Below are 23731 nucleotides of genomic sequence, written 5' to 3'. Positions count from 1 at the left end.
CCTCTTCTGTTTGTTTACTTAAGCCAGCCAGGAAGTCATTGCTATGATCCTCCCACCATCCTTCCTGTTGCTACTTCACGCTCTTCTGTGTCTTCTCTGCTGCATGGCCCAGGAGCTCCCCTCTCTGCTGCATTGCTTCCAGACTGGGTCTCTTCTCAGATTCTGACCTTCTTTCCTGGTGATTTACAATACCGACTTTCACTCAGCCCCAGAATCCCTCTGCCACCTGCATAAGAGATGCAATACCTCCCCTCCTGGCTTGTACTGAGTGAAAGCCATCTCCTTGGCCCAGGGCTATCTTTGAAGGGTACTTTGAATGGATTTGGGTTGGGTCTGTAAAAAAGAGCTCTGCACCCTGGGCTACAGTCCTTTCTCCCCATACCTGCCTTCCTATCCTGGACAGAAAGAATAGAAAATAGTAGCGGATCCAATCAACTCTCAATGATCTGTTGTAGGAAGAGTACCGGGGAGCCCAAGTAATCCGAAACAACCAACTCCACAATATTTCTGTATGGTTACACAGTAGAAACAATGCTGGGTTTAGAGATTATGAATATATATATATATATATTTACAGTCATCTAATCTAATCCAAGAGAGGGGAAGTGACTTGTCTAAGGGCACTTAGTAAACAACAATATCAATATTTTCAACCAAGGTTTTTGGCTCCACATACAGTTTTCTTTTCACTCTGAGATGGAGGTTTACTTACTGCTCTGCTACTAATTCACCATGTGACTGGGGGCAAGGCCCGACCCCACACTTTCCTCCTTGTTTAGGAGAGGAAGGCCAGCTAACTGTGTGTTCTCCAAGTTCTAAATCCCACAGTCACCCTGGAGTGGCTAAGGAGTATTTTCACCAGTGGCACAATCTTTCCATAGTGCTTGACTCAGGTTTGTGTCAAAGGCTCTTTTTGGTGACCCAAAACTTGGTTTAGGGGGAGGGGAATCTAGGTGAATTAGGTTAAATGAACTTTGAGGCCTTTTCTGACTCTAAATCGATGGAATCTCTTCCCCTAGTCAGGGATGCTGGGTGTAAATCTTTGCCCTTTGTAGCACGATATACATTACTGTCCTCAAGTACACTGACCTCTGACCCTGGCAGGGCCAGAGACTGGGCACTGGGACTGGGCAGTGGGCCAGTGGTTTAGGAGGGATTGGCTTTGCTGTAGGTGTGGCTGGTGTGGTTCTATACCACAGAAGGCAAGGTTAGAACTCAGAGATGGGGCTGAGGTGGAACTAAAAATGTTTGTGACCTACATAAAGTATGGAAAAGGATTTCTTTTAACTCTGAAAGCATTGGTTTAAAATCTCTCTCAGTCTCTGAAGTTGGAGGCTAAATGCACGTCATTATAGTAAATGGGGGTCGTGGGATATGAGTCATGAAAAGGAGGTGACTAAATGAGATGATGGGGCTGGATAGGTGCTAGAGTGGGGTGCTAAGTGTCCAGCATGGGGAAATAAGTGCTGATAATAAGTTGGGCCCAAGTGCCAGAGAGGGGGAGAAGGGTTATACAATTCAGAGATGAGGGGCTATGCGACTGAGGTATGGGGGCAGCTAAGTGCCAGGGAAGGGTTGGTAGTACCAGGGATGGCAGTGCTAGGGAGGGGATGATGTTAGTGTTAAGGATAGTTAGGGCTAAGTGCCAGAGAGAGGAGGGGCTAAAGGCCAAGAATAAGAACTAAACGGGGGTGGGGGTGGCTAAATGTTGGTGGGTAGGACCAAATTCCAGGAATAAGATAAGTGCCAGAGATTGGGGAAGGGCTAAGTGCTGAGAATGAGAACAGAGAGGGAGAGAGAGAGACAGAGAGAGAGAAAGAGAGAGAGAGAGAGACAGGGAGAGAGAGACAGAGAGAGAGAGAGACAGAGAGAGACAGAGAGAGACAGAGAGAGAGAAGGGGTCAAGAATGTCTAGGCTGGGCATAACCAGCCCTTTTCATAGCCACTGACCTCTTCCTTCCCTCTAAAGTACAGGGAGGGATTATTAGGAAACTCGGCAGCTGCTTGGGGGAGAGTGATGAGCTGTCTACCTCTGAGGACAAATCTCTTTTAATTTTGTTCTTTCAGAGGAGGGGAGGATGGGGTGGGGGAGGGGGGGCAGGGCAGGTATGTACCAGACCTGAAAGATTGTTGGAGTGAGTGATGGCTGTGCCATATTTGTTAACATCATGTATGAGAGATGGGGGAGGTGGGCTAGGCGCTTCTCCCTGGATATCTGTCTTGGGCTCTGACAGCCTGGGGGATGATGAGGGCAGAGATATTGGGGTGGGGTGCAGTGCAGCAGAGGTGGGGGATATTGGCATTGGGGAGAGGCCTGGGAAATAAGAGTAGGGAGGGAGCTCATGCTCCTATCAACATTCTTATGAGAGTGGTGCCTACATGAGTCTGCAGCTCAGTGGAGTCAGAGACAGGAAGGAAGAAAAGAAGGAAAGAAGGAAGGGACAAAAAAAACCATATTTATTAAGCACCTATTATGTACCAGGAACTGTGCCAGGTGCTTTATAAAAATGATCTGATTTGGTCAGGGAAATGGGGCTATGTTACAGGAATATCAGGTATGGCCATGGTTGGTGAGTCAAGTTCAATAGGAAGACTGAAGGCCTGATACTAAACTTTGTAAATGCTGAAGGGAATTTCTAAGCTCCCAATCACAAACTTTTTCAAATACCCCAGTCTGAGGTGCAGATGAGAAGCTGGCCGACTTATATTCCAGACTATGTAAGTGGTGAGGACTAAATGGGAGGGAGAGAATTGCCCTCCTAGATGTTCTGGGAGCCCCTGGCCTGCACTGAAATGGTTCCCCTAGCTCTTCTCGACCACAAATGTCTTTTCTTCTCCCTGGCTCCTATCTGTCCTCAGGGCCCAGTTTGAATAATCATTTCAGAATCTCTATTCCTACTTTTTCCTTTTAGAGGACTGGACATTTTATTGAGAGAGACAATGTGTGTGTTCACCTGTATACATGCATTATACATATATATGCGTGTATATGCATACATTTACATATGTGTATATATACATAGACATACACATATGTATATACACAAAATAGACACAAGGCAATCTGTTCTATTCACAAAAAAATGATAAGTGCAAATAATCTCAATGCACATAATAGAATGAGTAGGACAGAATTCAGTCAGTTAAAACTACTGTTCAAATCTGTTGAGAGGTTGATGTTTAAGCTCATCAGGTAAGATGTGTGACGTATAAGTAGAACACTAAGTATAGTGTGATAGATCAAACGAGAGATCCCGATGAGGGACAATTTGAGGAGAGGAAGGGAGATCAGGAGAGACTTCCTGGAGAAGTCAGCACCTGAACTGGGCATTGAAGCAAGAGAAGGAATCAGAAATGTTCTAGTGAGGAGAGACATTCCAGGCAGGGAGGAGTTAGCTGTTTGGATGTGAAGGGTGCCAGGTCAGATTTAAGGGAACTGCTTCACCTGGTCCATGCAAAGTATATGAATGAGGACAAGGTGAAATTAAATCTGAATAAATAGTATAGAACCAGATTCTGGGGGACCCTAAATTCAAGGTAGAGGAGTCTGGGTGTTATCCTGGAGACAATAGCGAGTCACTGAAAGTTATAGGATAGCTAAGCGCTGCAGTGATCAGAACTCCAGGCCTGGAGTCAAGAAAACCTCAGAACAAATCCAACCTCAGACATTTACTAGCTGTGTGTCCCTGGAAAAGTCACTTAACCCTGTTTGCCTCGGTTTCCTCATCTGTAAAATTAACTGGAAAATGAAGTGGCAAAACCATTCCAGTATCTTTGTCAAGAAAACCCCAAATGGGTTCATAAAAACATGACTGAAATAACTGAATGATAATAAAAGTTTTATCCAGAACAGTTAGAGAGCAGAGGGTAAATGGTGTGTCCACTTGGCACTGGAATTGAAAAGCATTGGGTTTGCTGTGAGAACCCTAGAACCTTTCTGTAGTAACAAGCCCCAGTTTACTTCTCAGTTTGTTATCTCTGTGTCCTTGGCTAAGCTGTACCCCCTCTCTGGGCCTCAGTTTCCTCCTCTGTTAAATGAGCAGAAGGAGCTAGATGATCTTTAAAGTCTCTCCTCGTTCTGAATCTTCTGATTCTATGAATGTGGATTAATGTCTCCCTGAGCCCACTAGCCTTAGGAGGATAAGCCTGCTAAACAACAGATGCTTATGGTCTTACCGTAGCAAAGCTAAATGAATTTTGGATTATCTGCTATTGGGGAGTGGTAGGAGGGAAGAAGACAGACTTGCCGTTGCCTTGGAGGGATGGCAAAGAGCTTGGTAAGAGCTGCCACCTGAGTTATTCCTCCTGAGATTTCAGACTGTGTAGACATCCATCCCTCTATTGATTTAGGGGAATCTCTGTCACTGGGGGTTAGAGAGACCTAGGATATCCTCTCAGGTCTGCCACTGTGTGAATTTAGGAGACTTGCTTTCCTGATCTGGGCCTCAATTTCCTTTTCTGTAAATGAAGAGGTCCAGCAGGGTGATCTCCAAGGTCCTTTCCAATGTTGACACTTTGATCTTGCTTTGTTCTCTAGCTTAGGTGATGAGGCCAGATGGATCTCTCCCATTCAGTCCCTTTGTGTATTCTAGGAATGTCCCATTCCATCCAGATTTTGCCCTTTGCTCACAGAGGCCATAACTCTTGTTGGTTAGGGGGACACGGACAAGGTTGGGACAGGAGGTAGGCTGGGTGGGAAGGGGACAGTGATGGATGGCTCTGGGGACTGGGATTCTATTGCAGCCCTCTCTCTTCTCTGGAGCATCAATCTCCTTTGAGGTCATCCTGGATCTGGACTAGTGCAAGGAAAGAGAGAGAGCCCCGAATAGGGAGAGGAAACAGCATCTTTGCCCTCTGTCCTGCTCCCTATACCTGTACACTTGATGATTGATGGGATTGGCTTAGGTGTTGGGGCCTAAAATGAGTCCCTGGACTCACAATCCCTGTGAAACAGAGGTTTGATGAATGTACAGAGTGTCTCTAATAGTGTTTCCTCAAATCTGGATGTCTCTGTGTCTTAAAAATGTGTGCTGATTGACTGGCAGGAGGTCTCCTTTTTGGAATTTAAGTGTTCTGGAGAGACTGGAGTGGGCGCAGACATTCTGTAACTGGTCAGCTAGCCATATGGTGAAGAGGAGACTCAAAAATATCCAACAGCTTTGGCCACTTCCTCTCCATCTCTGGATTTCTGGGGGAGCTCAGTGACCGGTGAAAGGAACAGAGTTTACATTTTTAGTCCCAAAGGTCCAGAGGTCTCCTTGACATTCTATCATCCACATTTTAGGTTTCCAGCTGTCAATGTCCCTGAGGCATGAAGGGAGTGGCACCTCCCTCAGTATCTTGGCATTCCAGAGTCTGGGTTTGTAGCCAATGTAGCATTAAGGCCTTGAGAGGCAAGGCATGATTCCCAGGAGTGACTTTTGGGGACCCACCCCCTTGTTCAGGAGTAGCCAAGACAAAGATTCAGCTGGCAGAGATGCTACCTTTGGACATTAGCTTGATGAGATGGATACTCTGAAGGAAGTGAGCTCAGTTCGGCCTATTCTCCCAAGAGATGGTGTAAGCCCCTGAAGTATTGGAGGAAATATTAATACCTTGTTGTTGCTATATCTTTGAAGTAAAAAAAGCTCTTTGTAAAAGCTACTAGATGTTAAATTATTAGATAGAACTTTTAGTTAGATTAATAGAATTAACTGTTAGTTAGATTAATAGAACCCTTAGTTACAGGGCCCTTAACAAATGAAGGGAGTATAGCTGGTTGGGGCTCACGTTGATGGAAGTCCTAGCCAGCTGGGCTCTGGAAGAGTGAGCCAGTACCTACCATGGGCAGTGAGGTGCACAGTAGAGAGAGCACTAGGCCTCGAGTCAGGAAGACAGTTACATGCTGTGTGACCCTGGGCAAGTCATTTAACTCATTTATCTCAGTTTCCTCAGTCATAAAATGGGGATAATAATAGCACCCTTCTTCTAGGGTTATTGTTTACACCAAATAAGAAGATAATTGTAAAGCACTCAGTACAGTGACTATATAAATACTAGTTGTTATTATAAATGGCATTATAAATGATATTTATTATATATTATATGTTTATATAATTTATATATTATTACCATTATTAGCTATTACACATATAAAGCACTTTGTGAACCTTAAAGTATTCTATCAATGCTAGCTATTACCATCAAACCTTTCTTGGTCACTGACCACCCAATGGGAAGCATAGAGTCTCCAGACCTTTCTGGTTCTTAAGCCTGCTCGGCTCCCGAGGTTCAGAAATCTGCTGTACACAGTTCCTAATAGCCTCTCCCACCTTCTTCCACTGCCACCACTACAAGTGAAGACTCAGATCTGATGTTTCCTTTCTTTTCTCTTCTGCTTCACCATCTCCATATGTGCCAGACCATAAAATTGCATTTTCCAGGGTTAAATCTGGATTGAGAGACTGTCTGGTATAGTAGACAGGGAGCTGGTCTCAGGTCCAAGTTCCTGCCTCTGCCATATACTGGCTGTGTGGCCCTGGACAAGTCACTTAAGTCTCAGTGCCCCTTGGTAACTCTGTCAAGACTAGAAATTGCATGCAGGTGTTGACCTACCATGGTAGAGGATGTTTCTTCATTGGGAGTTCTTTAGACTAGTGAAATAATGGGTCTAGTAGGAAAACAAAACAAAACAAAACAAAATCCTACAAAGACAAATGAGATAGGAAAACTCAGAAATAATTGACTAGAATAAGATAATCTGTGTTTAGAAGGGAAAACTATCTAGTCCTCAACTGTTTGGTGCCTGAACTTTCCAAATTTCTCTTTAAAGTTTTCCAGGCTGGGGAATACATTTCAGTTTAGGAAACTCAGATGCAAGAATCTGATTTCCTTATTATCCAAGAAGAGAAAGACTTTTCCTCTGGCACTGACACCCTTCTTCCACACCCCCTATTCCTCTTACCCCTACTCCGATTCGAGATTCAATGGAACTAGAACCCTAACTAACAATTTTGGTGTCTGGGAAAATGGGTTCTCAAATTAACTGTGGGAAGAGCTAGACCTTGCCCCCTAAGCCTCCCTGCCCAGGCTACTGCCGGGGAGGCATCCACCTGCTGAGGGTAGCAGGGTTGGGCTGGGCTGGGCTGGGGAGGAGCTCCTCTGGTATGTGGGGGCCTGGGAGGCATCTGTTTCCTAATTCACAAATTATTTTTGTTATCTGGTTTCTGTGCTGCTGAAGTGGGGAAAGTGCTGTAAAAATGCAAATGTAAAAAGGCTTTTAAAAATTGCACAATCTTTTAAAATCATTATTGAAAAGTTTTGTACTCTCTAATTTTAAGCTCCCATGGGCAAAGCTTTAATTGCCCCCACTCTGGTTATGGCTCAGCATGGAATTTCTAGGTTGAACAGATTTTCTCTTTTAACCAGTTAGGGCATGTGGACGGCAGATTTGGGATGTTCCATTTGCATTCTTACCTAATCACTAATTAACTGCCCCTCCCTTGCCAAAGGAATAACAAGGGAAAAAATTAATAGTAGGTGGAGAGCATTTTCATCACCTTGAAAAAATTGAATAAAATATCCCCTCTTTAAGTACATAGAAATGAATCCTTTCCCTTGGAAAAAGCAAGTTCTTCAGGGCCTTTTAAACCATTGGAGAATAGTCCCATTGCCCTGGAAAGGGTGGGAAGGCCTTTTTGCCTTCCAAAGTTCACCTTTCCCTTCAATTTTATTGGATAAGAAGGTTTCCAGGCTCTTGCACATATCCTGTGGAGTGTAACCAGGAGATAAGATCTCCCCTGTTTCCTGCCTTAAAGATGGAGGAGGGAAAGTTTCCTATACCCAGAAGGGCCTGAGCCAGGAGCATTGACATCTTAACGTGCTCCCAGCAGGGTTATAGAATCACCCCCTTGTAGGTCGTTTTAACTGGGAATGGGTTAGAAGAGCTGTAACTTCCTGAGAGACTCAGGAGAGCTCTTGGTCACCTTTTCTCCTATTGTATTGTAGTCTATTCTTTCTTCTTTTTGGAGGGTGGGGTGGAGTGGGACTTAGAAACACAGAAAAGAAGCAAACTGGTCAGGGATGCTAAAAGCAATCAATTTCTAACTGTTGTTTTTTTTAAACTCATACAAGGGAAGGAGCTTAACTGAAGACACCAATCTGCGTGAAGTGGGAAGCAAGGGAAGGAGAGGGGAGCAGGAGACAGGGGGCAAGGACATCCAGATGACTGTCACCAGAGAGATAAGTGTGGTGGAAGTAATCAGGGGAACCCCATTGGTCTGTGAGGCTAAATAGAGCACATAGATGGACAGAAGCAGATTAAGCATGGGGTTCACTGGAATGTGCAGCCCTACATCTTCACACTTGGTTTGATACCTCATTATCTGCACCTTACTTTCTGGGATTCTATCCTAGGCTTCCTGGGTTGGGGGCTTGGTGAGAGATTAAGTCCTCTACACTGGGAATCTGAAAGAGCAAAATGTTACCTGGGAAGGACCAGGGTATAGGTTCAGCTCTGTGGGAAGTGCCCCAGTTCAGCAGGTGAGACAGTTCCCCTTCACAAAGATACCCCCATTACATAAAGATACAAGCAGATCTCCATTGAGGTCGTGTATATATACGTCCATGACCCAGATCCTTCCTCTTGTCCCTGTCCCCACAGTTATTCTGGGCTCTTCTCATTTCTTCCAGTTCAGTTCAGGAACACCTGGGTCGTCCATGCATCAGGGATGAGGAAGTGGGAGCGGTATTTGGAAGGGAAGGCTGGAGTCTAGCTCGGGAACATCTGATTGTTTTCCCTTCTCTGATGTCGTAGACAGGAAGGTGCTATTTACTGAGGTTGAATGGGGAATGGAAAGTTCTAGTTCAATTTGGTGGGGTTTAGGAAAGGGGCAGGAGAAAAGAAGGGAATTTATCTGGACAAGAGGCAGTTTGTTACAATGAAGGCAAGGTCTGTATCTTGGTAGGTGTTTACAGATGTCAACCAGACCAGACCAGCCTCTAATCTGTGGATGGCCAGAGCAGAACAGAACAGGCTAGAGACAGGAGAGTCAGGAATCGAACACAAGTTTAATTTCAAAGTGAGGGAAAAGGCTTGTAAGCAAGGAGGGGGATCTGGACCCATGGGCCAGGGGTCTGCCCCTAGTGGTAGTATCTACTTTAGTGTGGCCAAATCTCAACACTTCCATCAATGGCCATGCAGTGAGCTAGCTGTAGCCCTGAGAATGAGGGGTAACAGTGAGACAAGTTTGATTCATAGCAGGGCTTCATGAGCAGAACATGGGTACGGCAGGTGCTTGGGCTCAGAGACCACCTGGTTAGTGTAAAGCAGTAATTATATGATTTTACCAGATGATGAGATCATCCAGAGGGTGATCCCAAAGGACTGTTGTTATGCCAAACTCAGGGCACAACTTGTTTGCTGGGCCTTAGCTCTGGAAAACGAGGTGTCTCCTAGTATCTTGATCAGAGAGAACCTTGTTAAAATCACGTATAGCTCATATTTCTCTAGTGTTATTCATTTTACAAAGTGCTTTCTTTCATGGCAACCTTGTGAGGGGGATAGACATGTTTTATCATCCCTGAAGCATCCTTCCTGCCTCTTGGCAGAAGGAGTTGATGAGAGGTGCAGAATGAAACATACAGCTTCAGGTATGGACAATGTGTGGTTTGGTTTCAATGGTCTCATTGGCTAAAAGGGAGGGCTTCTGTTTGGGAAGTCTGAGTTCTTCCTTGACTACAAGCTTCCATCTGGATCTGGACTAGCTACCAGAGATGATCAGTTTAGGTTTTTTTTGTTTTGCTTTTTGGAGGGCAATTAGGGTTAAGTGACTTGCCCAAGGTCCCATGGCTAGTTTTTGTGTTAAGTGTCTGAGGCTGGATTTGAACTTGGGTCCTCCTGACTCCAGGGCCAGTGTTCTATTCACCGCGCCACCTAGCCGCCCCTCAGTTCAGGTTTTTAAGAGTTGTCAAGTCTTGGCCAGTGACCAGGCTCCTTGACCAATATAATAAAGGAAAACTTCTTTTACATTTCAGATAGGGTATAGAGATATCACTTGCCCATTTAGTTCCATGAAGGAGAATTACTTCAGGCTTTGTAAAAGGATATAGGATTCTCAGCTATATCTTTACATTTAAATACCTCACATACTTATCATACATACATAACATAAAATACATGACTTAACATACATAATATAACATGCATAAATTTACATACTTAATGTACATAACTTAACACACTTTACATACTTAATACCTTGGTCTCTGTACTCTACTTTCTGTGATTTTATCTGGGGCTTCCTGGGATAAGAGGTTGGCCAGAGGTCAGCTCTTCTACACTGGAAATCTGGAAGAGCCAAGAGTAACACTGAGACTACCCAGTCAAGGATTTTCCAATGTTTTGAAATCATGGAAACTGACCATGAAAACAAAAACAGTCATGGAACCTTGACTGAACAGTAAAATTTTATTAATGTACATAAGGCAAATGGCAATGAAGTAAAATTCATATCAGCCTAAAGCCAATGATCCATTTTAAAGGCAGGGTGATGGTAATAATTGAACCCTTGGTGTCACCCAAAGGGCAACGGAGATATGCATGGTGGGCATCAATGGGATGCAGCCCATTACCAGCAGAGAATTGTGGATAGGAAGCATTGGAAAGGGTAACATAGAAAAGTGGGATGAAGAGAGAAGGCAAGCTGATCATGGAGTGAGAGTGAGGGGTGACTGATGGACAGCCCAAGCGCCCTCTCATGTTGGGTAGACTCCTGGAGAGGCATTCAAGGACTCCCTTGGAAGGAACTTTGCATCATGAGAAAGGGTGAATGCATTGAGATTTGGAATATTGGGGGGAGCACTCACATAGATGTACTGCTCATGGATTCACTGAAATACTGGTTAGTGGTGATAGTATCATAGAGGCAGCATGTACAGTGTATAAAGCACTAGATTTCAAACTGAAAGTGACTTGAGAGGTCATCTAGTCCAATTACCTCATTTTACAGTTGAGGAAACTGAGGCCCATGTGACTTGTCCAAGATCACAAAGATAGCAAGGCATCAGAGGCAGTATTTGAACACACATTCTTCCTTTGACTCTAAAGCTAGTGCCCTGTCAACTGGATTAATAATGATACACGTCTTAGGACATTATTGGGGTTAAAGATAGAGTTTCTGAGGTTATAATAAAAATTTGGCGATAGGAACCTTGGGGGGAAGTGACACCTCTATCCTTGAGTTTGCGATAGAGGAGAGGAAATGGCAACCTAGTTTCACATGTACTCTAAATTTTTGGGGGGGAAAAAGATTTTGAAGGGTTCATAGGAAAGAAAGGTAGGATTCCACGGACTGAGACGTTTCTTTGGGGGTAGGAGTAAGGGTTGAGAGAGGCTCAAGAATAAAATTGTGAAGACACAAAAGGAAATAGTTCCAACAAGAAGGAAAAATGAGACTTGTCTGATGAGATCAATGTGGATGGAAGGGAACTCACCAATCAATTTAAATTTTAAAAGGAATATAGAGAAAATGGAAGCAAGGGAAGCAAACAAAAGATGAATATAAGAGCATCACACAATCCTGTAAAAATAGAGCAAGGAATGCTAAAGCTTAGGATGAGCTGAGACTGGCAAGAGAAGTTAAGGACATCAACAAGGGTGGGTTTTGTTATGCTGGGAGAAAAGGGAGAATCAAGGACCTTTTTCTTGGGGTATAGGATGATGATAACTGATAATAGAGAGGAGAGCTGTTCAACTTTGATTTTCTTTCTCTTCTCTCTGGCAAGGAAAATGACCTTGACACTGGACATGACCAAATAAAAGTGATTTCAAGGAGTTGATAGCCAAGAAAAGTAAGGAGACAATGATACATCACCAAGCTGCCCTTGACCTCCTGGCCAAGATCAACTACTCCCTAGGTTCCCCCAAAACTGGCTGGTGTGGTTGCCGAGTCACTGTCAGTGATATCTGAATGATCGTGGATAATAGTAATTTTATATTAAGACTGCAAGAGGGCAAATGCCCCAATTTTCAATAAGAATCAGCAAAATATATGAGGATGGGAATAGAATGAGAAGGGAGAAGAGTGTGAGGAGGGAAGAAAAGAGAGGAGAAAAAAAGGCGGGAGGGAGTAGAACAGTAGAGAAAGGGGATTATTCTTACATGTAGCTTTTTGTATATAGTCATCCCTTCCACATTGTGGGGTTTAGGGGCATGGTGCCCCCACAATCTGGAAAATCCATGTAAATTATTTTGGCCCTCCCTTCATACCAGAGAAGAAGTCTGAATTATTACGGTATTAAAAGTTAAAATATATTAATATTATACAATACTTTACTTATATTTTATGCATTTCTGAATCTCTAAACTTTTTCTGTGTCAACTACTGGCCTTCATGTGTTTTCTCCAGCTTCCATAAAACTCCCCCAAAATTCTCATTTAATTTCTTATGCTTATCTGTGATATGTCAAAACTTTGATGGGGAAAGTCACAATGTGGAAGGGATAATTGTATACTCATCTCCCCCCCCCTTGTATTACTGTTACTTGTGAATTTGTCTCATTTTATCTACTAAATGGTAATCAGGAGGTACAATGCATCATCATTAATATTATTAATTAGTTTTTGTATCTTCCTTGGTACCTAGCACAGTGTTAGGCACATAGTAGATATTTAAATGTATCTTCAGAATTTAATTTAATAGCAGGAATGGGGAAAGGAGAGATGGAGGAAGAAAAGGAAAAGGTAAGTTGGACAGAAATCTTTTTCTGATCATTTTCTCCCAGGGACACTGAGATAAAGAATGGGCAATTGTTTTGACTCTCAGTCCTTTAAAACAAACCAGAATCAGCAAATGATGTCTACCAGTCTCAATGTTTCAGCACAAATCCCTGTGCTTAGTATTGCATTTTTCTTTTGCTCAAGCCTTCCAGCTCTGATGGGGGAGACCATCACCACATACTAGGCCTTGGTGGGAAACAGGTTTTGTTCTGCTTAGGCGGCTTGGCTGTTTATCACATGCTGCAGACCAAATGGATTACCTGGAGGCCACATCTTTTTCCCACCACAGTGGAAATATGTATTTTACCAAGTGAGCCTGACAGCTAAGACATCCATTCTAAACTTGGGGTTGCTGGGAGAACACAGCTACTCTTCCCCTCTCTGTATATGGGCATAAAACAAAAGCATAAAACAAATCAGCCCCCTCCTGCCACCTCACATATTCAACAGTCTCTCCTCTTCTCCTATTTTCCACCTTAGCTGCTTCTGTTCTACATCTCCACCCACTCCCAGCTTTGAGTTCCACCTTCCCCTTGGATTCTTTCCTCTCTTGACCCTATCCCCATACCTCATTTGGGAGCTTCTAATGAATCATACTTTAACTGATGCCCACCCCAGAGTGGTTTGTTTCCTCTCACCTAGGGTCTTTCCTGGGAACATAGCTTATGGGTGGAAGTCTATAGATATGTATAGAAAATATTTTCAGCTCCTATGCAAGCACTCAAGCTGACAATATATATCAAATACAACTCAGTCTTTAACTTCATAGAACACGAAAAATACACAAAAGGCTCATGGAATTTATAAACCCAGTTCTTTTATCTGGTGAGTTCCTCTTCTTTCTCCCCTATCCCCATCTTCAAGGACTACATAGTTCTCTATATTTAAAGTCACCTTTAACTCCCTTAGAAAGGAAATGCATTTGAGGTAAATAGGTAGGTAACACCTATTTTTTGGTCAGTGCTCCAGCTCCTCTAGGGACTTCTACAGGCATCTAGACTTAGGAGTTACTCCCAAAGGGAATTTTTTGAATTTTGGAGTACTTTGGTTGCTAGAGAGGAATGCCCTTTTTCTTAATGAATCTGCACAGTCCACATAACTCACAGTAAAAGCAAGAGGGTAAGGACCAATTTTGGTCTTTGATGTTATAGCTCGATTCCTTGATGCTCCTACAGATCTGAGGCAACACACACATACGTGTGTGTATGTATGTATGTATGTATGTATGTGCTTGTTGTTTTTCTCTTTAGGAGTCTGGGTTCAGGAATATGGCATTGGTCAGGAACTCAGTATTGTTTAAGAAATACCTCTTTTTTCTCTAGGAGGCTCTGCCTAGGAATTCCTACCATCCTATAAATGATCCTCAGCTGTTGCAATCTCTTGGATTGTTTTGATCCAAACATATCTTTGGATATGTTTTCCTTCTCTCCCAGGGCTATCCTATTTCCTCCTTTCCCTTCTTTATTTATATACACACTTCCAGGATACCTTGAATTCTCTATCACTAACTTCACACAGATATCATCTCTGGTCCTAGAGGTTCTGCCTGTACCTCTTCATGGTTGTCATCTCTGGAACTGAGAGGCTACAGCCTGGGCTCTGGAACAGGAATTCCCAATGCCCTGGATGATGGTAGAGATGCACCGTCTTCATCCTTTAGGGACCTAATTCTGTTCTCTGTGATAGGGCTTCTGTCTCCACCTCATTTCTGTTTTTTTCCCTTGATATGCTTCACCAGTTTAATCAGTCAATAAATATTTATCAAGTGCTTTCTGTGTGCAAATCTAAGTGGGTAGCTAAGTTGTACAATGGTCCTAACACAAATATCCCTAAATACCATGACTAAGACAACTAATAGAGAGCTCAAGGGAACTTTCTACACTCCATCAAGGTGATGTCCACCATTAACTCAAAGAGGATATTCTTATTATTCTTGGTTACATTTTCTCCACAAAGGCTGCTTCCTCTCCTCAAATTAATAATGAAGTTACCCCAACTGTTGCATCTCACACATGTCATCTTAGTATATTCATCGATGATACTTTCTTTGAAGAGAGCCTTTATAACTGTACTTTGTTCTATAGAATTAACTGCTTTTAAAAAGAACCAATGAACTCTCTCTATACATGTATGTATACACATGCATGTAGACATATATGTACATATGCATAGATGTGCATGTATACACACAAATATATTTGTGTATGCACATACATACATATAGTTTTCATTCTTCACCTTGTAGTTGATTGTATAAATGTAAAGATGTGACTGACTCTAGAAAATCATTTGAGAAACCTGTCTGCTTCCTTCTCATGTTCTCATCAACAATGCCTCGGAAACATGAGGTACGTGAACACTGAGAGATTCTCATAAAGATTTCGCCGTTGAGAAAGAAGGCATTTGGATCAGTGGTCATTGGTATTCACTCAGTACCTTCTGTGTGTGCATGTGTGCGAGATATCATCCGTGATTTTTTCTACTTGTTCTGTATCTTCCTCCCTACTTTCAGGTAGCTTGAAAATCTATCAAAATTCTCAAAATTGTGTTGCCTCTAGCACAGACCTCCTCTCTGTATGTTTGGTCTGTTTTAGCTGTTCTTCTCATCTTAATTTTCTTTAGTTCTGTAAAGGAGGTACAAAGAAAGGGTTGAGAGGTGTTTCCATTCTTTATTGCTTTAGGAGATGCCCACTGCATACGGGGCCATCTCCATTCATGCTGATCTATATCTTACCACTGGACCCAGATGGCTCTGGAGAAGAAAGTGAAGCTGATGACTTTTCACAGCCCTTCCTCACTTAAATCCAATTCACTTGCAAGTCATAGCATCTCCTTCCTGATGGCATGGTCCTCTTTAATAACGAAGGAGAAGCAACAATAACAGCATTTAGGAAGCATGAAGAAATTCCTCAATCAACCTTGTCGGAATCACAGGTAAGCCACACACCTGGCCATGTTGAGGAGCTAGTTAGGGAGGAAGAACATGGATCTTGAGAGAGATTGCTCTGTATTGAACCTTCCCTTCTCTCCACACCCATGCTGCACTTTGGAAAAGGCACAAGGGAAAATGTGAGGAGCTATTCCTTCTAAAATATGAGTTCATTCTATAGCTGGCTCTCTTCTTGACTACCATTGATGACTGTTGATGATCAGAAATGATTCTGCTCTAGCAGTCAGAGATCTTCCTGTCTCCACTAACTACTTCTGGAATTGGCAAGCTTTCTTTTTAAAGTCATCAGGGATGGGCTGCATCTCCAGACAGTCAATGAATAGCCAGCTTATAATCTCATTAAGTTCAATTAAGGAACTTCTTTACACATCTTAAAAGAACAAAGGAATGTAATTGTTATTTTTTACAGTGTCGGTTTTGCTTATCATGAATACTTCGAGGAAGGTGAATGAGTACCCAGTCAAATGTTTCTTGAATCTTTGGACTTATGAAGAAACCAACTTAAAAAATTCTATGCTTGTCTCACTAAGTAAACCTGCAAACCATCCTTTCATTAGTTGTAAATTCCTTATGTTTCTGGCTTTTTTCATAGTGACAATGTCAATGTCAATATAAGAGGAAAGGATCATATTTAGAGTTGGAAGGATCATAGAAGCCATCATGTCCAACCCCACTTATTTTTCAAATGAGGCCAAGAAACATTAAGTGACTTGCCTAAAATAATTGATTTGGTTCCATAAACATAAAACTGGAGGACAATACTCACTAAAGGTATTGGCCATGGAAGGTGTCTACCACAAAGTCCAAGTGGAAAGAGTGCATGTCTTTTAGCACTTTCTGTTTGTGCATAACATTGTACTAATTATATCAAGTCCTAAACTATAGTGCTTCCTAAATGAGATCTGTAACCCGTTGGCTTTAGTCCTACAGCAGCTTAGAATTCCTCAGCTCAAGTGATCCACCAAGCTTCTGCCTTTCCAGGAGCAGGAATTACAGGCATGTGCAACTGTGTCTGGCTACAAATTCATCTTTTTAGTAACAACATTTTCCTGGTGATGCTATATATCTTTTACTCATAGAATGATTTCTGAAGAATCAGAATCATATATCACCAATAGACCCACAATGGGAAGGAAAGACAGTGAACGTAAACAGACTGCAGCATGTTACTAATGATGATTTGCGTGCAAGAAATGGCATAAAACATTTCATCAAGGAGAAGTATGCCTGAAAAGGAGATGGGAGAGTCATGAAGGAAGGGCAAGGGCTAACAGATGGACCCTCCATGTGCTGTCCTGATGCTCATATAATGTTCAAAGACCCAGAGGAAAGCCCCCCAGCACACTGGGTGGACACCCCATGGATCACATACGGGAGGAAAGAGATGGATGTTACATAGGGTAAGAAGGCATGACTGGGTCGCCATCTGCACCCACCTCAATGAAAGCATAGATCCATATAAGAAGGGAGACTTCCTCCTCCTCAAATCCCATCATGCTCCCTTTCTGTCAATCCACTATCCTTTCTCTCCTTCAAAACCAGTGAATTCTTATTTTAGTGTTTCCTGAGAGCCCATGAGGGACCCCTGCTGCAAAAGAGAACAGGAGCTCCTTCTGTGCTTACATGAGTGAGGCCTCTTCTACCCCAGGGAAGCTGAGGGGGCCTGCCCATGTTGTTTGTCCTGTTGATTTGACTCATCATCTGGGGATACCTTGAAGCCCCATAACATTCTTGGTGATCATGTTAGCTCTAACAGCCCAGTGCCCGTGGGCTCTAATACCCCCATGGCCTCCCATACTTACCTCTTGTTGTTGTTAAGTTGTTTGGTTCTATCCAACTCTTTGTGACCCAGTATTGGGTTTTCTTGGCAAAGATACTGGAGTGGTTTGCCATTTCCTTCTCCAGTGGATTAAGGCAAACAGAGGTTAACTGACTTGCCCAGTATCACACAGCTAGTAAGGGTCTAAAGCTGGATTTGAACCTCAGACCCAGTGATCTATCCACTGAACCATCCAGCTCCCTCAACAGTGACTTCTAGGAGCCTTTAACACCTCTGGCCTTGACATTTGTACCCCCTCTGTCCCTATTAGCATGGTGTTTTGTACATATCAGCGATATCTGCCATTTTATATAGTGCTTTAAAGTTTGCAAAGCTTTTTACATATGTTAACTCATTTGATCCTCACAAAAAAAAAATGGAAAGTTTGGTACTATAATTATCACCCACATTTTCCAGCTATGGAAACTGAGGTTGGGAGTGATTTGCCCAAGGTCACACAACTAGTGAGTGATGGGAAGGCATTTGAACTCAGGTCTTTCTTTTTTTTTTTTAAAGCAATTGAGCTTAAGTAACTTGCCCAAGGTTATATGGCCAATTATTTTTGTGTGGGTGTTAAGTATCTGAGGCCAGAACCAATCCTGGGTCCTCCTGACTCGGGGGCTGGCGCTTTACTCACTGTACCACCTGGCCACCCCTCAGATCTTTCTTAATGCAAATATAGCACACAATTCACCACCTCCTTCCCTCTCTCCCCGCAACCTTGCCTCAGCTGCCATCACAATGGTATGTAATAAAGCTCTGGTGGAGATAAATATGTGGAAATGTAAAGAAGATGGACTGATGTGGTGATGGGAGTGAGGGATAAAGGTGAGATAGCCCAAGTGCTCCAGTGGCACTCTCTGCAAGTCAGTGGAAAAGGAGAAAAGCTCTTAGCACATCATTCGAACCACTTGTGGTAAACTTACCGGTGGAATTCAGATACCAGCTGCACAAGATGGGATGAACCTGGATGTCTCAGGATCTCATGATTGCAGGGAACATCCAGATTGTTGAGACCACAGACCTTAATTATTTTTTGGGGGCAATCTAGTGAAGTCTATGGACCCCTTTTCAGAATAATGCTTTTAAATATATTAATATATTTAATCTAAATGCATTTAAATATATAAAATAAAATACATAAGGCTACAAAGGAAACCAATTATATTGAAATAGTTGTCAAATTACTTTTCAAAAGGAAGTTCACAGACTTCAGCTTAAGAACCTCTGCTTTCGAGTAATGAATATTAAATGACTTGCCATAGTAAGTGTTTGTAGCATGATTTGAACTTGGGTCTTCCTGACTGCTGTCCAGTCCAGTACTCTACCCACAGGGCCCACTATCTGCCTTTAAGGCACCCCCTAGTGGAGGGGTTGAGGATGGAATTCTTTCCCACTGAACCACTTTAGGTCTTGGAAAGTACACTAGACCCAACGTTTTTAGAGTTCCATGTTCCATACCCTCTCTGGACTCCTGCCTCCCAACATCTCCTGCCTCCCAAGAAGGCAGAACGCCTATCAAAGTCTTCAGGTGTTCCCCAGTGCCCAGGTGCTTAACGAGGCTGTGCCTTCTCAGTTACTGAGGAATTAGCCATGCGTCAGGGAGCCCTAATGAAAAGCCTCTCTGGAACTGTTTGGGATTAGTGTTCATTTAGGAACCAATCAAGGGTCGAATGGGGGATGGAGAGGATGGAAGAAGAGTGGAGAGGGCTCAAGCTATCGATGTGATGGGAGGGGGAAGAGGTATCTGCTGACAGGTGGGGTAACCAAGTCTTGTGGACAAGGTGAGTCAGGTTGGAAGAGTGGAAAGAAAGTCAGACTAGGGGTATGTGGCCACTCCAGTCCTGGCATTACTATTTACTGGCCCTTGGGCAGATGACTTCTCTTATCTGGGCCTCAGTTTCCCCTAAAATAATAGCAATGCTTAGCAGTTGGACAGCTAGGTGTCACAGTAGATAGTGCCAGAATCAGAAAGATATGAGTGCAAATTCAGCCTCAGACACTTAGTAGATGTGTAACCCTGGGTAAGTCACCTAGCCCTGTTTGCCTCAGTTTCCTCATCTGTAAAAAGAAGGAAATGGCAAAACCACTCCAGTATCTTTGCCAAGAAACCCCAAATGGGGTCATGAAGAGTCTGACAGTCCTGAAACAACTGAACAAGAACAAAAACTATTATTTAGGTAGTGTTTCAAAGTTGGCAAAGCATTTTACAAATGTTATCTCACTTGATTCTCAAAATAACACTGGGGGAGAGGTGCAGTTATTGTCTGTTTTAGAGCTGAGGAAACAGGCTGAGATTATTGACCCACAGATTTAGACTGAAGCTTCTGGGGTTGTGAAAAATTTGGCAACAGTAACACGCAACAACCAAAAATTAATTGCAAATCATATTGGTCATGAATTTGAGGTGTTTCTGGCAGTGCTTGCCCATGTCGCATCACATAACTTCACTGCAGCCTTGGTTCTGAGCACAAAGCATGCACTTTGCACTGTAGAAACCCTCAGGTCATGCAATGCTAACTAACTGCCAAAAGGCACAAAGGGGTCAGGAGTGGAAAAGGTTTAAGAAGTCCTGGTTCAGACTTGGGGTGGGGAATCAAATGTGGCCTCAAGGCCAGTCTCCAGGGTTCCCTCTAGCTCTGACATCCATTGGATGAACATTAAGGTTTCAGGAGAGGTTTGAGCAGGCCATTCCACAGACCACCCTCTCTATGGAGGAACAAAGAAGAGAATTGGACCATAACTGAAGGAAAAATGATTGCATATCACAGACGCAGAGTTGGAAAACATCTCCAAAACTATCTAGTGCAACCTTCTCCTTTACAAAAAAAAAGGGAACTGAGATCCAGTTGATCAACAAGTTTTTATTGAGTCTACCATGAGTCAGGCATGAAAATACAAAGACAAAAATGAGAAGTCCCTGGCTTCATGGAGCTTACATTCTGGAGGGGGCAAGGAAGGAAGAAACAACCTGTACAAATATAAGTGTATGCACAAGAAATACAGGGTATTGGGGTGAGAAGTGGCCATGTTAACTTGAAGTATCAGGAGAGGCTTCGTGTAGAAATGGTGCCACTTGAACTTAGTTTTGGGGGAAGCTAGAGAGTCCAAGAGTAAGGTAAGAATGGAGTGCTTTCCAGGCACAAGGGACAGACAGCCTATGCAAGAATGGGCGATGGAAGGTTGTGTGTAAGGAACATAAAGAGGACTGGTATGGCCAGAACAGAGAACTCGTAAAGGGGAGTAGGAAGTTGGAGCCTTTAAATGTCAAACTGAGAACTCTGTAGTTGGTCTTTAAAGGCAAGGACTAACGATTTAATTTCTGCCTTTATATTCCCGTTGCCTAACATATTTCCTGGCCCATAGCAAGTGCTTAATAAATGTTTGCTGATCGATTGATTGGTTTGGAAAGGTTAAGTCATTTTCTTTTCTTTTTTTTTGTTTAAAAGATTTTTTTCAATTAACATTCATCCTCTCTCTTTCATCTCCCCTAGTTTTAAGGAGAAAAACAAAACACCTATGGCAAATGTACACAGTCAAACAAAACAAACTCCCCTGTTATCCACATCTAGTGATATCTATCTCATTCCATACCTTGAGTCTGTCTTTTTCTGTGTCAAAAGGTGGGCAACATTTTTCTTTATTGTTCCTCTGGAATTCTGGCTGATCGCTGCATTGATCAAAGCACTTACATGTTTGGAGGTCACAGAGTTGGTAAATAGTAGAGTCAAGGGGTAAGGTTAACTATGTAAGGAGGTGCCTTCTACTAGAGCCTGGAAGGGTTTCTGAGACATAATGGAGACTCTCCACTAAGGAACCTTTCAGTGACTTTTACTCTGCTCCCTCCCCCAGCTCCTTCTCAGGGTCCTTCCTGACCAAGGATTCCACAAGGAACTATGTAATTCTGAAGCATCCTGGACACGACAGTTGCTTTTCTCAGTCCCAACAAGATTCTGCCTGAGATCTTACACCTGGTGTGTCCCATCTGAAATTTTTGAATGAAAGGAACCCCTCTTCCTCTGGAACCTACTTTTGCTCAGCCAGATTAGGCTTGGAACTGTTAGGACCGGCAGGCATCTTAGACATAATCTAGCCTAATCCTCTGATTTTAGAGAGAAGTTACAACTCGCTAAAGATCTTATTTCCTTTTCACATGGAGTGACAAGATTGGTATGTTGGTATGAGAAACATCTTTCTTGATAAATTGAGGCCCTAGGAACCCTGAAAAAAGGGACTACCCCTTCCTCCCTAAGGATAAAGGTGTGTGTACCAGGAGTCTGTGGGAAAATTTGCAGAGTGGCGTGTGTGTATGTATTAGGATGGCCTTAAACCAGTCCCTGGACAACCTCTGCTCAGGGTCTCCTAGAAAGAACTCTAACCATCCTTAGGAAAGGGGGTGGTGGTGGCAATAAAAACATGCTGCCACCTTCAAACAGACTTTTTAAAAACTGTTGCATCAAGTGTAGACATCTGGCTGCCTCTGTAATGACTCCTTTTCTGGATCAGGCAATAGACTGAAGGCAAGAGTCCTATTTCAAAGTCATGACATGACCTTGCCATGATAGGAGAGAGCCCTTTATGAAGCTATTCATATTTTAGCTGGATCTCTGTAGAGTTGAGAGGGTCGCTAAATGGTACAGGGGAAAGAGCACTGGACCTACAATCAGGAAGACTCCTCTTCGTGAATTCAAATCCAGCCTCAGATACTTACTAGTCGTGTGACTCTGGATAAGCTGCTTAACTCTGTTTGCCTCAGTTTCCTCATCTGTCAAATTAGCTGGGGAAGAAAATTATAAACCACTCTACTACCCTTACCAAGAAAACCCCAAATGGGGTCAGGAAGAGTTGGACATGACTGAAATGACTGAACAACAAATTATAGAGTTGAAAAGGTACTAGGCCTACTTAAACAATTTTAACATTGCACAATAGGGACATTCAGCCTAAATGCAGAACATAGTACAAGCTGCATCTAGGGGAGCCCACTGGAGAATCTCCTGGGATACTCATACTCTGTGTCCCAGTTTCTGGGAACACCTGAATGGAACAACTGAGTGGAAGTTGATTGTATTGGGCATAAAAAGGGTAGACCTAACAGTATGCTGGTAAATATATGACAACTGTTTCTTCAAGAAAAAAAATAATAATTTTTCAGACTCATTTTAAAACTTAATTTGCATCATTAGCATTTTTCCAGGGAGTAGAAACAGGATCTCCGAGCAGCTCCAGGTCCCACCTTCCCCAATCCATGTAAAAGGGGACTCTGGACAAACTTTGGAGCTACAGAACCCACTAAATGACACAGAGAAGCTAACCTCCCACTGAGGACAGCTCAGCAGGCCAGCAGGAATCAACCAGCACAGCATTCTGGGAGCCAAGCCCAGCCACACATGAGCCAAGATTTTAGCCCCAGGGCGGGCTTGACCAACCACTAGCTGGAGGGACTCCAGATCACCAGCAGCTGTGGCTATCCAGATTTATCAACATAGATGCTAAGGACAAAGTGAGAGGTCAGTGCAGTGTGGACTTTGGGACCCAGTGTTGGGAGTGTATCGGCTTTTGCCCCCAGGGCAAGAAGCCTCGGAGGGCTGCAGTGCAGCCACGTGGCAGCTTCAGCTCCTGGCCTGAAGAGTGTAGGGGGACCAAACAACAAGTCTGAGGGGTAATCCCTCTTGCTTTAATCTGCTTGGATCTAGATTTTGGTCTAGGGTGGAGGTCCTCGTGAGTGTGACCAGCTTGCCAGAATGTGTGGAGGCTTCAGAGAGGGCACACAACTAATACCTCTGGCAGCTGAGAAAACCCCAGCATTTGGGATGAAAGCTCCCCTGTTTGGTGGCAGAGTCCTACTGTGGCAAAAAGCCCAGGGGTCAAATGACTGAGGGGTGACAAGATCATGTAAAGGAAGCAAAGCAAACAGAAGAATCCAACATTAGACTCCTATTTGGGGGACAAAAAGGATCAAAGCATGGAACGGGAGGAAGACAGTGAAGTCAGAACTTCTGCACCAAAAGCTTCAAAGGAAAATATGATCTGGTTACAGGCCATAGAGGACCTTAAGAAACAGATAAGAGAAGTCGAGGAAAAATTGGGAAGAGAAATGAGAATGATGCAAGAAAATTACAAAATGAGAGTCAACAGCCTGACTGAGGAAAATAACACCTTAAAAAACAGACTAACTGAAATGACAAAAGAGGCTCAAAAAGGC

Source organism: Petaurus breviceps, unplaced genomic scaffold (assembly GCF_028583685.1).
Source record: "Petaurus breviceps papuanus isolate PSGF00001 unplaced genomic scaffold, PetGlider_PUasm1.0 186, whole genome shotgun sequence".
NCBI classification, from domain to species: domain Eukaryota; kingdom Metazoa; phylum Chordata; class Mammalia; order Diprotodontia; family Petauridae; genus Petaurus; species Petaurus breviceps.
The sequence above is the reverse complement of the archived record's forward strand: the minus strand, read 5'-3'. Positions refer to the sequence as shown.